This window comes from Anabrus simplex, chromosome 3 (assembly GCF_040414725.1).
Source record: "Anabrus simplex isolate iqAnaSimp1 chromosome 3, ASM4041472v1, whole genome shotgun sequence".
Classification (NCBI taxonomy): Eukaryota; Metazoa; Arthropoda; class Insecta; order Orthoptera; family Tettigoniidae; genus Anabrus; species Anabrus simplex.
The window spans coordinates 139,261,013-139,277,491 of record NC_090267.1 but is presented as its reverse complement, the minus strand read 5'-3'; positions in this window follow the sequence as shown (position 1 = coordinate 139,277,491).

Here is a 16,479-nt window from a genome sequence, read left to right as displayed (position 1 = left end):
CAGTGATTAAGGTATGTTTTATTTATTTTACCATCCAACAAATATTAATTTATGAATGAATGAACTTAAAATTACAAAGTTACAAACGAAAAATGTGGAACTGTGACGCCCTGTTTGAGTCACACTCGAGCGTGATCATCACGAGTCGATTTCACAACAGCGCGCTCCATCTACGCTGTACTGCAATTTAAGGTTGGGACGCTCTATACTTACATTCGATTGATTTAGATAGTAGTAGATCAGATTATTAAATGTTAGTGTATGTAAATAATAGATTCAGACAGTTTCTAGAGCAATAAAGCGGAATTTGTAATGTTAATTAAAATTGATAAAATTAATTATGTACGATAATTCTTCTTCTTCTTAATCTGTTTTCCCTCCAGGGACGGTTTTTCCCTTGGACTCGGCGAGGGATCCCACCTCTACCGCCTCTAGGGCAGTGTCCTGGAGCTTCAGACTCTGGGTTGGGGGATACAACTGGGGAGGATGACCAGTTCCTCGCCCAGGCGGCTTCACCTGCTATGTTGAACAGGGTTCTTGTGGAGGGATGGGGAGATTGGATGGGACAGGCAAGGAAGAGGGAAGGAAGCGGTCGTCGCCTTAAGTCAGGTACCATTCCGGCATTTGCGTGGAGGAGAAGTGGGAATCACGGAAAACCACTTCCAGGATGGCTGAGGTGGGAATATAACCCACCTCTACTCAATTGACCTCCCGAGACTGGGTGGACCTCGTTTCAGCCCTCGTACGACTTTCCAAATTTCGTGGCAGTGACGGGAATCGAACCCGGACCTCCGGGGGTGGCAGCTAATCACGCTAACCACTACACCACAGAGGCGGACTTGTACGACAATTATGGAATTAAAAATCCCCATAGAGTAATAATGATGTTTTTTTGCTAGTGACTTCATGTCGCACCGACACAGGCAGGTCTTACGGCGACGATGGAATAAGAAATGCCTAGGAGTTGGAAGGAAGCGGCCACGGCCTTAATTAAGGCACATCCTGATGCAAATATGGGAAACCGCGGAAAACCATCTTCAGGGCTGCCGACAGTGAGATTCGAACCCACTATCTCCCAGATACAAGCTCAGAGCCCCGCCCCAAACCGCACAGCCAACTCGCCCGGTAATGATCATTTTGTTAGTTTATCTATGCAAACAATTCCCGAACAGTCCATCGGTGGTCAACGGAGTTGAGTTCGTGCGTAACCTCGACCGAGGTAACACGGCAAGCGGCGTGTCGGTACTGCGCGGTTATCACGTAGTGCAAGTGTGTGTTCCTAATACATATTTTGTGTAGTCCTTGGAAAACTGTACGTACAATCATGGCAAGAACTCTGTAGGCTCATGGCCTGTACACACCCTCAATTTCAATTGGCTAACGGAATAAATATCAAATTTTCTGATTGGCTAATAATCTCATGAAGAAAGAAGAAATAGAAGCGCTAGTAACCTTAGAACACAAAACACAATCTACAAACACTTCAGTTTAGAAAAAGTAGAAATACCAAAATTCTTTGGAAAATTAACTGTCCGTCTTCCAACCATAGGGGGTAAATAAGTCTATAGTAGAGACTTCTGAAGATTAAAGTTCAAAATTCTTCCAACACACAGTTCAAGTTTCACATCACAGGTGGCCTTCTGAAAGGCTCTCAGATTAAATGTACGGAGAAGATGTACCTCCGGTACAATAATAATAATAATAATAATGGTAATTAGTCGATCATTTAATGAACTAGGAAAGTATGACCATTTATTGTATCCATAAACTTCACTACCTTACACTCGAGGGAAGTATTAAGTTGTTCTACTAGCTCTGGTCTGGCAGGAAATTAGATTGAAGTAAGGATGTGCAAGCTTTTGTTACCTAACTTATTGAACCACGTTCGTACAACGATGTGATGATAACTAAAATATTACGGCAGCAGTTTATTTTGCAGCAGTGAGTAACGAAAAGTGCCTTCCAGCATGTGATGTTGCGTTTCTCCTTCTGATTATTGGCTTGGCTTATGCACGTGAGCAATCTGCTGCAGCAACAGCTGGCTCCTTACTGCTTCTCGAATATGCAACCTTCCGTAACAGTAGTTATATTTCTTGTTGGAAGTCGAGTTCTCCGATATAAGTTCTGCCCCTCGTCGGCAGTGTTTCTCAGTGGGAAGGCACGTGATGAAACTGTCTATCGAGGCTCGGAAAATGTATAACCCCTCATGTAGGCTTTGGGTATATTTTAAAACTATTTATTTCATAAATAACTTGTTAATATATTCCCTATGACACTAGGTAATTATAGAATAGGACACTTATGGCGCTCTATCAGCAGGCCTACATGGACCCATTTACCAATATATTCTTTTTCTTCTTCGTAAATTATTATTGTTATTTATTATTATTATTATTATTATTATTATTATTATTATTATTATTATTATTATTATTATTATTATTATTATTATTATTATTATTATTATTATTATTTCCAGCTCCGTGGTTAAATGGTTAGCTTTTGGTCCAAGGCGTCCTGGTTTCTATATCTGGCCGGTTGGGGGATCTAAACTTAATTTGGTTAACTCCGATGGTGCGGGGACTGGCTGAGTGTGTCGTCTTCATCACTAGAAATCATCCTAGATAGAGCTTCATCCTCACAGACGCTCAGGTCACCTATAGGCGTCACATTGAAAGACCTGAATCAGCTCTCTCCGGGAGCCATACATTATTACATAACTTTTCGTATATGTTTAGAAGCCCTTTGATAGAATTGTTCATTTTAAGAGTCAACAGGCTGTCGAAATCATCTCCTACAAGATTAAGAAGTAGAAGAAGGAGAAGAAGAAGAAGTCATAATTCTCTTAACGGAAATTAACTGGATTAAGGAGTTAGGGAGGATTGGAAGGCTATTAGCATAACAGATAAATACCCACTAACGACTGTGCAGTATATACCTGTTTACAAAAAGCTCGTCGAAAATCAGAAATGGACGGGTACTAAGTCGAAGATCCAAATCACAGAAGGGGAGAAAAACAGGAGTGAAAAAATGAAGAAGTATTGGGAAGACACGCTGAACAAGTCACTTGAGATCCTAAGGGTCCAAAATAATAAAAATAAAATAAAAATGTTGTTTGTTTTTTATGTCCCCACTAACTACTCTTACGGTTTCCGCAGACCTTCTCCATTTTCCCTCCGATTCGTGTCAATGGTTGCTCAGTTGTATTTCACCTTAAAACAATAATTAATACCACTAGTGTGAAAAATTAGCCTTGAATAATAATAATAATAATAATAATAATAATAATAATAATAATAATAATAATGTTACTGTTTTTACGTCCCTCTAACTAATTTTACGTTTTTTGATATCAAGCTGACGTATATACCACAGGACTGAAAATCTGTCAGGTTGGGATCAAAAGGCCAGCGTCTCAACCGTCGGAGCCACTGAGCCGGACATATCCCACAAGAATACTTTTACGTGCCGGAAGTACTCCCAAATGGCGTCGACCTCAACTGGCATCCAATATCTTATTTCAGGAACGCCATTAGGCCTACTAACCGACCGCGCTATAGAATTACTACTTCTATTACTGTTATTTATATTCATTTTCGTTATTATTATTATTATTATTATTATTATTATTATTATTATTATTATTATTATTATTATTATTATTATTATTATTATTATTATTATTATTATTATTATTGTTGTACCGGGCGGTACACCTCCACGCCGCGAATTCAAATATTGCGCCAGTTGAAACCTCTCTACAGGAGAAACTCTGAACTTCAAAATCTGTATTAAATCAAAGGTTTCTTGGAACTATGTCTATTTCGGTTTGTGTTTGTTTACTCTGTAGCAAGAAGTGTGGACATTCTCTTCTAGATGTCACTACTTAAAAACTATAACCGTGCACCCTAGTGCGAAGTGGACGAACTGTTTTTGAAGAAATTTTGTATCTATAAGTTCGTTCTTTGTTAAATTCCTTCCTTTCTTTCATTTTTTGGGTTGGCAATATTGATCTCTGTTTCCGCCAGTTTTAAATTTAGCCAATCCTAAGTTTTCTAAATTAATATTCCACCAATCCTAAATTTCTTCTTCAGTTTTGACTTGTAATCTTTAGCCGACCAATACAAATTTGTGGGCGGGTTGTTATCATTCATGAAGGGTCTCGAATGTTCCACGAGGGTATATAAACTGCTGATTTTCTGGTCTCGGGGCTACTTCAGTAACATCTTTCGCAGTGTGTGAATATATATAGCAGGGGGCGGGAAGCGCCTCTTTCTCCAAGCAGCAGTTCATCTACAAGGTAATGGCCTGTTAACATCTTCATTTCTTGCTAGCTCAGCAGTTTAACTCTCGGGGAGGGTTCGAAACCTTTAGTATGTAAACTACCCTTTTAAAATGTAAATTCCTTTCTGTCTATCTATAAATTACAAATCTGTAAAGCGGGGATAGAGAGTGCTTCGCCCTCTCGAACTCCCCTTCATTTTGAATTTGAGGTGACTATGTTTTCGTAACCGTTTTTCTCTTCCTTCTTAAAGTCTTAAACTTATTTGCCAACTAGTCACCTCCCTAGTATAACTGGCCGAGTGCCACCTAGGTTTTAAGAAGTTTCATGTAGGAGTGCAAGCTACGCCTCCAGTCAATTTGTTTTTTTGGGCCATTTAATTAACCCAGAGTTTGTTTTCTTCATGTGAAGGCCCTGTAGGTTGGGTACAAGATACCTCTGTTTCACTGTATGTGTGCCTTAAGGGCAGTTAGGAATGAAGTTGGTTGTAGCCTTTCATAGGCTTGTAAAATTTAGAGCGGGTCTGCTCTTTTCCTCTTAACATTGTAATTAGGAGCAAGTGCTCCTCGTACTTAGGAGTTTTCTGCCCTTTAGCTATTGTGGTGGTGAGCTGAGAGCTCAGAAATTAATCTTGGGGCTCGAAGCCCAAATCTTGTAACAATTGTAATTTCTTAACTTGTTTTCCTGCTACTTCGTACCTGTTACTCTGTTGTTGTTATCTGTTGATTTTGAAAAGAAAATATAACCTTTGTTAAAGTTTTAAATTAACTTTACTTTGTAGTTGAGACCTATTCCAGCCCGCACCTTCTTTCACCTCTAACTACCACGGATAACTCCGTAACAATTATTATTATTATTATTATTATTATTATTATTATTATTATTATTATTATTATTATTATTATTGTTGCTCCGGGGATATCGTTGCGGACAGAGGTGAAAGAAGGTGCGGGAATGAATGGGTGGATGTAAAAAGCCTGAAAATTAATTTAAAACTTTAAAGTTTGATCTATATTTCCTTCTTTCCTTTCAAAGTTTACACTTTGCTAAGCAAATAACAACATTCAGGTACAAGGTCTAGCTCGTGAGCTTGGGTAACAATATTAGAAAAATCAGAATAATCAATCAATTAACAACCTGAGCTTGAAGCTCCCTAATTACAATTTATACATACTGTAAGTACAACTGCTCCTTTCAACCAATAGTGAAGGAAACGTATCTCCCAATTTTTCCATTAGTAGGAAGAGCATCTTTGCTCTACAAATTTAAACTTTAGGAAACTATTCCCTAAATGTTCACATCCAAGCCTATCAAAGCCACAACGTACATTTAACAAAAACAAACAGAATACACTGTCTTATCGGCTCAACAATCTGATTTGCCTTAAAATGAAATGAATAAAGTTGACTTTAACAGGGGTAACAGTTACCCATTCTATGTGGTCTCCGGTCAAAACAAAGGTTAAAGTTACTGGTCAGAAATCAAAATGTTATGAGGCGGACACTTGCACTCCTTGAAATTCACATTAAAATACTTAAAAACCTATGTGGGCTTATGGACCGACGTTACAGAGGGTAAGCCTATAAACAGAGGTGACAGGATGGGGAGAAAGTTTACAAAATTAAGAGATAGATTTAAATGTTACAAAATAATAGTCTTCTTAATATGAGTTTAAAAGGGAATACAAGAGGGCACCTCACTCTTTATTCCCTTAGTTAGGTTAAGTTATTTAGACTTGTTTGAAATTTACATTTAAAGTTTGAAATTTACATTTGAGAAAATAAATGTTACATTACTAAAAATTTGAAAACTTCTGCTCGAACTGTCTGTCTAGGACTCTTAAGTGTTTACAAACGGTCTGCCATTAACTTGATCTGATGGGCCTTCCGGAAATGGACGAGGCAGCCCCCGCCTCCTCTATGAACACACTCTGAACCTATTGACTGGAGCGATCACAAAGACAACATGGCCCGAAATGTTCCAATTTTTATAGCGGAGAGGATGGTTCCAAATTTCTCTCGGTCTAAGCCCTGGCACATCGATAATTTGCATTGGACAATCAAATAAATATCAACATTTTCCCATTAATTAAATAAATGTAAAAAATTCCCTATTTGTTGAAATTTAAGGATGACAGGAAGAGATAGAAAAGTTGGTAAATTTAAAACACCAAAAACAATCAATAAACAATTCAGGTTAGGAAACCTTGACACACAAAATTACTTTAAAGTTAATTGTTCATTCTCGCACGAGAGGGCGCATCTAAGTTGATAGTAGAGACATCTGTCGAAAAACGTTAGAATTTCTTCCACTAGCAGTGTCAAGGTTTACGTTACAGATGGCCTTCTACAAGGCGCTAGTTTTAAATGCACGGAGGCGGGTGTACCTCCGGTACAGACCTCCACCCCACTAAAGTTCTTCCGCAGCTGTCACAGTTTTGAAATTTTATTTATGAAAACATTTTGAATTTGGAGATTGAAGTCAGAGAATTTCTTAATGGAGAGTTCATTTGTAAGTTATTATGCAGCGAATAAGTCTTGAAGTATTCATGAAGCCGTAGAAGTCCGGTAAGTACTGTCCAAGTTTGACAGCAAGAGCGACTGCCACCGCCGATGCCAGGGTGGGGTCTTCCGTACCCTCAAGTACCCTAAGATACATCTCTCCCGCTACCTTGAGAGGGGTAACCATATTGATGGTCATCACGGACCAGATAATGAATCACTGCCCCATGATGAAGTAGACGATTGTGGGACCGCCTCTCAGCCCTTACCGGTAAAGATGGTTCTCAAGTTCAGCATCATGAATGAGACTGGACCCGGTGGGGTGAGCCCTTACCCCGCGTCAGCATCACTCGCCAGTTGTTGTGACTCGGCAGCAGATGACAAAAAGGGCACTGAAATAATAATTTACTGGGCGACAGTGACTGATTTCTGGAGAGAGAGTTTCTTTATATTTGAGTATGGTGGTGCAGATAAGGCGGGCGGCATCGAGGATGAGTGTGTGAAATGCAGCGGTCTTGGAGGTAGGGGAAAGGTAATGAGAGACGGGAAACGGAGGGAGGAAAAAACTTATTGAGTGGAATGTTGTACATAATTTGCTTAAGTCACAAAAATATGTCTTAGGTATATTACAAATTTGGCAGGGCAGAAAGCCTCAACATTCTACTTATATAGATTAATAATTCAAGCTGTAAAGGAAAGATATATAACCACTTTCTCACTGCCATGACTTAGAGGCCTACACTAAAAAACAAGGGATTTCATTTGGCTTTAATTGTGACAAATGAACCTTAAAAATTCTTTCTGTGTCGGAGATTGCACACCAACTGGGTGACCGGAGTTAAGAAATCCAAAATAATACATGGTCCGTGAAATCTGGGGGCAAGCTTGCCTGCATGTACAAAATCATTCACCATAACCTGATCTCCGACCTTTAAATTGATGGGTCTCCGTCCACCATCGTATCTCCCTTTAACCTTATCATGAGAAGCCTGAAGCCTTTTTCCACAGGTCCCTGATATTATCATCTATTGTCTCTGGCAATATCAGAGTGATGGGCCATAGATTAGATACCAGCGTATTAGGTACAAACTTAACCATTAGAGAGGCAGGTGTAAACTTATGGGACCGAGCTCTACAGCTGCAGTCGCTTAAGTGCGCCAGTATCCAGTAATCGGGAGATAGTGGGTTCGAGCCCCACTGTCGGCAGCCCTGAAGATGGTTTTCCATGATTTTCCATTTTCACACGAGGCAAATGCCGGGGATGTGCCTTAACTAAGGCCACGGCCACTTCCTTCCACTTCCTAGGCCTTTCCTATCCCATCGTCGCCATAAGACATATACGGGGCTAAAAGTCAGGTTGTAAGTTTCACAAATAGGAAAAGTCCTCTCAGTTTTAATTACTGCGTTGATGCAGTGAAAGTTCCTTTTGGGGATCATTGTAAGTATCTAGGTGTTAATATAAGGAAAGATCTTCACTGGGGTAATCACATAAATGGGATTGTAAATAAAGGGTACCGATCTCTGCACAATGTTATGAGGGTGTTTAGGGGTTGTAGTAAGGATGTAAAGGAGAGTGCATATAAGTCTCTGGTAAGACCCCAACTAGAGTATGGTTCCAGTGTATGGGACCCTCACCAGGATTACCTGATTCAAGAACTGGATAAAATCCAAAGAAAAGCAGCTCGATTTGTTCTGGGTGATTTCCGACAAAAGAGTAGCGTTATAAAAATGTTGCAATGTTTGGGTTGGGAAGAATTGAGAGAAAGAAGAAGAGCTGCTCGACTAAGTGATATGTTCCGAGCTGTCAGCGGAGAGATGGCGTGGAGTGACATTAGTAGACGAATAAGTTTGAATGGCGTTTATAAAAGTAGGAAAGATCACGATATGAAGATAAAGTTGGAATTCAAGAGGACAAACTGGGGCAAATATTCATTTATAGGAAGGGTTCTTAGGGATTGGAATAACTTACCAAGGGAGATGTTCAATAAATTTCCAATTTCTTTGAAATCATTTCGGAAAAGGCTAGGAAAGCAACAGATAGGGAATCTGCCACCTGGACGACTGCCCTAAATGCAGATCAGTATTGATTGATTGATTGATTGATTGATTGATTGATTGATTGATTGATTGATTGATTGATTGATTGATTGATTGATTGATTGATTGATTGATTGATTGATTGATATATGTGTCGGTGCGACGTAAAGCAAATAGCAAAAAGAGAACGTATGGGATTCGTGAACCGCGAAATTTAGCGCAGAAGGTAACCAATTCAGAGAAGTATCCCACCTAGAATGATCTTCTTGATGAAAAGCTATCAAAGCAGATCGAAGATTACGGTTAACCCGCTCAGCCAGAGTTGGCTGTGGATAATAAGCAGAAGTAGTGATATGGGATATGGATAGGCCAAAACAGATTTTTCCGAATAAATTAGATGTGAATGCCTCAGCATTATAGGAGACTATATATTGACAAGGACCAAATGAAGCAAAAATAGTATTAAGGCAAGAAGTGGTAGACTGAGCAGTAGCCAGCTTAGGCGGAAATAAACATGAAAATCTGGTGAAACCATCTACACACACCAGGATGAAATTGTTCCCGTTCCTCTTAGATTGAAGGAAGGGTCCGACGTAATCTATATACAAATGCCCCATAGGGCGAGATTATAGGATGACAATAGCCCTAGATTCCTAGACAACGTGGGTTTACTCAACAAGGAAGCTTTACAGGCTTTAACCATTTCCCTAATTTCGCCGTCCATACTCTTCCTGATGAACATTTATCTAATTTTCTCTCTGGTTTTGAAGATCCCTAAATGCCCCCGAATGGGGATTCATGATGATAGTTGAAGATCATGGGCACGAGAACAGCTGGAGCAACTACCTTCATCTTCTGATGATGCCCCGAAGGGAAACACAGATCTCCATTCCTCAGCACGTAAGGGACAACATGCTTCCCAGAAGAAAGGGTTTTCATTATAGGAGCTAGCACTGGATCTTCCCATTGATATTTTCGATATCACGAAATAACATAGCGACATCAGTCAAAATAGCACTAACACAAGGAGGTACGGAAATTGAAGGAGAAGGACATTCCTCATGCTCAATGGAATCAACGTCGCCAGAAAACATGCGACATAACCCATCTGCCACCACATTCCCAGACCCTCTAATGTGTCGCACGTCGAATTGAAAAGTCGATATACGGATAGCCCAACGGGTGATACGTCCTGTACGACGAGGCCTAGCTGAAAGCCAACTTAAAGCCTGATTGTCAGTTTCTAACTAATTTGACATGCTCCAGAAACAGGCGGAACTTCTCCAAGGCAAATAGAACTGCATGTCCTTCTAATTCATAGATGGAGTACTTGGCTTCTTGAGCCGATAAGGTCCTAGACGGTTAGGCAATAGGCCACCTTCCGAGTTCGGTTTCTTGAAGGAAGACAGTAGCAACAGCAGGTGAAGAGGCATTAGTTTGAACAATGAATTTCTTAAAGAAATCTGGCATAGCTATTACTGGAGCTTTACGGAGAGCTAACCTAAGATCTTCAAACGCATCTTGCTGCGTTGGCCTCCGTTCGAACTTGACACCTTTCTTACGAAGTAGGTTTAGGGGCGCCGCCCTATTGGCGAGGTTGGGAATACATTTCCTGAAGAAATTCAAATTGCCGACAAACCTAGCAATTCCTTTAACGTCGTTAGGAGGCTTGAGGTCACGAATTGCTTGCGTTCTGGAATGACCGATAGAAACTCCATCGGGCGACACAATGTGCTCTAAGAAAGACATAGAAGACTTAGCAAAAGCCATCGTAGATAACTTAACTGTCAACCCAGCCTTACGAAGGTGATTTGGAACCTCCTTAAGTTGTACTAAGTATTCTTCAAAGGTTTCAGAAAACATCACAACATCGTCAAGATAATGGTATAGATATTCGAACTTGATGTCCGAGAAGACCCAATCCAGCAGTCTGGTAAAGGACAACCCGTGGGAAGCCCGAAGGGCACATGGTTGTATTCGTACAAATTCCAATCAGTAGCGAAAGCCGTCCAATGTTCGGATTCTTCCGCCAGAGGAATCTGATTATACGTTTGATTCATGTCTAGGATAGTGAAAAACGTAGCCCTACAAAACCATGAAAAACAGAATGAAGATCAGCCTACTGAACTGCTATTGAAACAATCTCTGTCTCAGTTCTCGCGAAGTCTACAGTGTTGCCATATCAATTCTCTCTCACTCCTCAGTCACATAGATGAAGTTCATTCGATAATATCAACTTGTAACATGCATATTATGTGCATTACTGAAACCTGGTTATCCGATAAAATTAGCTCTACCCTTGTAAATCTAGAAGGATATACTCTCTATCGACATGATCGCACTGCCAGACGCGGTGGTGGTGTAGCAATATATTGTAGAGATGATATTAAATGTAGAATAATTATCAAATCATTATCTGGCATCACTCCACATACGGAATATATGTTTGCTGAGACCATAATTAACCGTCAAAAAGTATTGATAGGATTTGTCTTTAAACCACCGAATGTTACTAATATCTCTGACCTTGAATCTGACCTTCTCAAACTAGTACCTACCTACGAGCATATATTACTTCTTGGTGACTTTAACTCAAATATCTTAGCCCCGACTGGCAAATCAGAACGAATCAGCAACCTACTTACCTCCGTCGACATGACGATCTTACCGCTTGATGCAACTAATCATGTTCATACACTTAAATATACAAGCCATACTGGAATTGACCACCTAGTTACAAATAACCCGCATAAAGTTCTATACCGTTACCTCCGTTGGTCAGTATGGTCAATTTCCTGTACCTGGCATCTCAACTCATGACTTAATTTACCTGTGCTACTCTCTACGTGTGTCAAAATACAAAGCTAAATACATTAGTTATAGGGATCTGAAAAATATCGATCTACAACAACTCCAAAATGATGCGTACAGTTTACCTTGGAAAGATATAAAGCAGTTGCAGGACACAGACATGAAAGTGAGAAGATTTAACTCTCTACTCACAGGACTATATGACAACCATGCTCCAGTTAGGCAAGCTAGATTCACTCGCTCGCCTGCAACTTGGTTAACAAGCGATATAAAAGCAACAGTGGCTCGCCGTGACGCAATGTTCCGCCGATACAAGGAAACAAATAATGAACTAGATTTCGAACAGTATCGTCTTTTACGTAACAGAACAAAGCAATTAATTCGCAATAGCAAATTTAATCACATAAAAAATGTAACAAGGAACTTAAATGCACGTGAAACTTGGAACGAACTTCGAGCTATGGGTGTTGGAAAGTGCAAAGAGCCACATACGCCAACTATATCTCTCGATACACTTAACTCTCACTTCGTAACTAACCCAATAAAGGAATCTCAACCTCAAAATCATATCAACCTAAATAAAAGAATCAGTGACCCTACAGAAAACGAAAATAATTTTTCTTTTCACTCTGTCAGTGTAAATGATGTAAAGTGTGTTTTGAATTCAGTTAAGTCACAAGCTAAAGGAGCAGATAACATCCCAATAGGCTTTATAAAAAGTTATTGGCGTGGTCCTATCAATTATTACCCACATTGTAAACCACTGTCTCACCACAGGGACGTTTCCAACTGCATGGAAGGATGCTCTAGTAACCCCAATATTACAGCATACCGGTACCACAGCAAATGCGCCATCTGATTACCGCCCTATTTCGATTCTTCCGCTCTCTCGAAAGTTCTTGAACGAGTTGTACACGAGCAGCTAGTAGAATTCTTAACCAGACATTCTCTTTTTGACCCATTGCAATCTGGTTTCAGAAAGGGACACAGTACTACGACTGCACTTCTTCGGGTAACAGATGACATAAGACTAGCAATGGACAAACGGCAGGTGACGATACTGACACTCCTTGACTTTAGTAGTGCGTTCGACACGGTAAATATAGACATACTATTATCCAAGTTACGCTCTCTGCATATCGGCCCGATAGCCCTTAATTTTTTAAGTCGTACCTTACAAATCGTCGCCAGTGCGTAGTGGTAAACAATCAAAGATTCCAATGAGCTGTAAAATCATTCGGTATCCCTCAAGGGTCTGTTCTAGGGCCCTTACTGTTCGTCTTGAATATTAGTGACATAACTTCCACACTTCAGTATTGCAACTACCACTTATATGCTGATGATATGCAGATATACAAACACACCACTACAAACAATTTACATGAAACAGTTCAGCATATTAATTCGGATATTGAAAGGCTTACCGCCTATGCTAAAAACAACCACTTACTCCTAAATCCTCGTAAAACACAAAGTATTATCATAGGAAACTCTAAATTATTACATGTAATAAGCAATATCAATCCTCCTCCAATCATAATCAATGACAGCGCTGTACCGTACCTTAAAAATGTAACTAATCTTGGAATCTCCATCAATGAGAATCTGACCTGGAATGAACACATAACAAATGTATGTAGAAAGGTTCATGCAGCTCTATATCCCCTGAAACGTCACAAGAATTCTTTTCCTCAAAAACTTAAATTAAAATTAATCCAAGCACTACTATTCCCAATTTTAGACTACTGTGATACGGTACTAGTCAATCTAAATGCTGAACAAGCTTTGAGACTTCAGCGAGCACAAAACTCATGCATACGATATGCCTTCCAACTGCGACATGACGCTCATGTTACACCATATTTCAAAACATTGGAATGGCTACGCGTAAATGAACGAAGGAATTTACACTTCTCTTCATCTACATACAATACAGCATACTACTAACCGGGAGAGTTGGCCGTGCGGTTAGGGGTGCGTAGCTGTGAGCTTGCATCTGGGAGATAGTGGGTTTGAACACCCCTCTCCGTAGCCCTGATTATGGTTTCTTCCGTGGTTTCCCACTTTCACACCAGGCAAATACAGGGGTTTTAAGGAAAACCATCTTCAGGGCTACCAAAAGTGAGGTTAGAAACCATTTCCCAATTGAAGCTGAGTTACTTGACCCAAACCACGCAGCCACCCGCTCGGTGACTTTGTTCTATGTAGCCCATGTTTTGCACAGGTTACGGATTTCGATGACGATTTTGGCTAATTTTAGAGACGAATTTTCAAGGATTAAGATAAGTACATCAACCACCTTCATAAAAAGAAATACTTTAATGTATTCCGAACATCGGGAAACTGTAGCCGTGAATAATGTACAGAGAACAACGACACGAGTAACTCCAGCTGAGTGTAACTTTATTTCCTCAAATTTTTCTCTTACCATTCCTCAGGTTCATGAGGGAGTGAAATAATTGTTTTTGTCTTTCCATCAGTGATAGATCAGATGACACGTATGTTCATTAATTTTCAATAAATCTTTAATCCATCAAAATATCAATTACACTATCTTAATTTTTAGTTCATCTATTGTTCGAATGCTATTGGCGTGTTTACTTGTTCTGGACATTACTTCTTCACCCTGAGAGAAGAGGAAAGAAAGTCTGACAAAGAAAGGATAACACCACCGTAAATGATCAATGAGCGAATTTAGTACGGCCGTTAACCACAGCTCATATTTAACCCCCAAGATTAGTGATAATGATGAGTTACAGCTTTCCAAGTCCTCCGCTCAAATCGCACTTCGTACAGCGTAGCGAGGCTTACTGGTGTATTATGTATCAGCCTGTACCTCATTAGGAAACTGGCTAATTAAACCTGCCTGCAACATTGAATAAAAGTCGTTTCACAGTTCAAGTATAAAACGTCATACGAGTGACTTTGATGGCAGTGTCCAAGGGATCACCATATAGGTTAATCCTTCGTAAATATCCTTTTATATTTACCATGGTATAATCTTTCACCAGGAATGCAGACGAAGAAACAAAACCAGTCACTATCCACATTCCAAAACACAGCCACATGCAAAAGAAAATACTAAAAATCCATTATTTTAACATGTATTATACTGAAGTTCGTGAATGAACAAAAAAGCGAGCAATCCACAAAATCCTGTTTTTAACTTTAAACTATTCAGAATTATACTTTAAAGACAATCACAAAGCTTTGATGTATATGAGACCTTCAGATCTTTTGTACATGAAAAGAGAAATATCTTACAAAGATATGATAATTATACTGCATAGTAATTTTAGTCGGTTCTCATGGTGCGAGTGGATAACGTATAAAATTCCTGCGTAACTTTCTCCCATTAAAATAAATCCAATATACAGTAAAATTACTTGGTCGGCCCACGGTGTAGGAGTAGCGGACTTACCTGATACCGGAAGGGCGTGGATTCGATTCCCGTCCTAGTCGGGGGTACCTAGATCTGAAAGCTAGTTGGAGGTCCATTCATCCTACGTGAGAACAACTGAGGAGCTATCTCACGGTGAGATAATCGCATCGGTCTAGAAATTCAAGAATAATAGCCGAGAGGAATCGTCGCACTGACCATGCATCACTCGTAATAATATACACTGACTGAGCTAATGTCATGGGATAGCGGAGCACTGATGCACAGGTCTGCGCACCACAGCGCCCCCTGTTGTATAGGAGACATTGTGAGGAGTGGCTGTGCATGTGACAGGTGTAACATGGAACGTCGTCGTAAGCTGACACCGTTCGAACGGGGTATGGTGGTCGGTGCCCGACGGATGGGAAGTGCGATTTCGGAAGTGTTGCGGGAATTCGGCTTCACACGATCAACCGTGTCCAGGGTGTATCGTGAATGGTTGAATGCGGGTGTCACCGTCTACAACAGACGAACGACCGGCCGTCCAGCACCCTCGATGACCGTGAGGGTGACATCTGAGACGGATTGTCAATAGTGACAGATGGCAACCGTGCAACAAATCACGGCTCAATTCAACACAGGCCGTGTTAGACACGTCTCCCAGTGGACAATCCGTAGAAACATGGCTTCTATGGGGTATGGGAGCCGGCGCCGCACACGGGTGCCACTGTTAACCCAACGACGCGCATTTGTCGTCAGTCACCAGGGATGGACAATGGAACAATGGCGTAACGTGATATGGTCGGACGAATCACGATTTCAACTGCACCATGCCGATGGGAGGCACCGTGTATGGCATAGACCACATGAAGCGACGAATACCGCCTGCCTCGAAGGTGTGATCCAGGGCGCTGGTGTCTCTGTTATGGTCTGGGGTGCATTTTCCTGGTATGGAATGGGCCCCCTAGTTGTTCTGGAAGAGACTTTGAATGGTACGCGGTATGTTGAGCTGCTCAGAGACCATCTCCACCCATTTTTGGCCTTCCAGCACCCAGACGGTTCTGCGGTGTTTCAAGATGGTAACGCGTCGCCACATCGCTCCCACGTCGCTTCGCCCGGGAATGGTTCCAGGAACTTTGCTATACATGCATACATCCTGTACAAGTGTACATATGTTGGTCTAGAGTTGATGTTACACAGGACAATGCTTAATGTTAATATGATATAAGGTTGTGTCTTGAAATTTGGATAAGGTTGGTTTTCATCTAAATACGCTGATGAAGGGAGTAAGGCTTCCGAAACATGTACGTATAAATAATTCAATTATTAATAAATATTGACAGGGCGGACTAAACAATCACCCGTTATACATTATTATTATTATTATTATTATTATTATTATTATTATTATTATTATTATTATTATTATTATTATTACGAGTCAATACGGACCAATTAAGGACCGACAT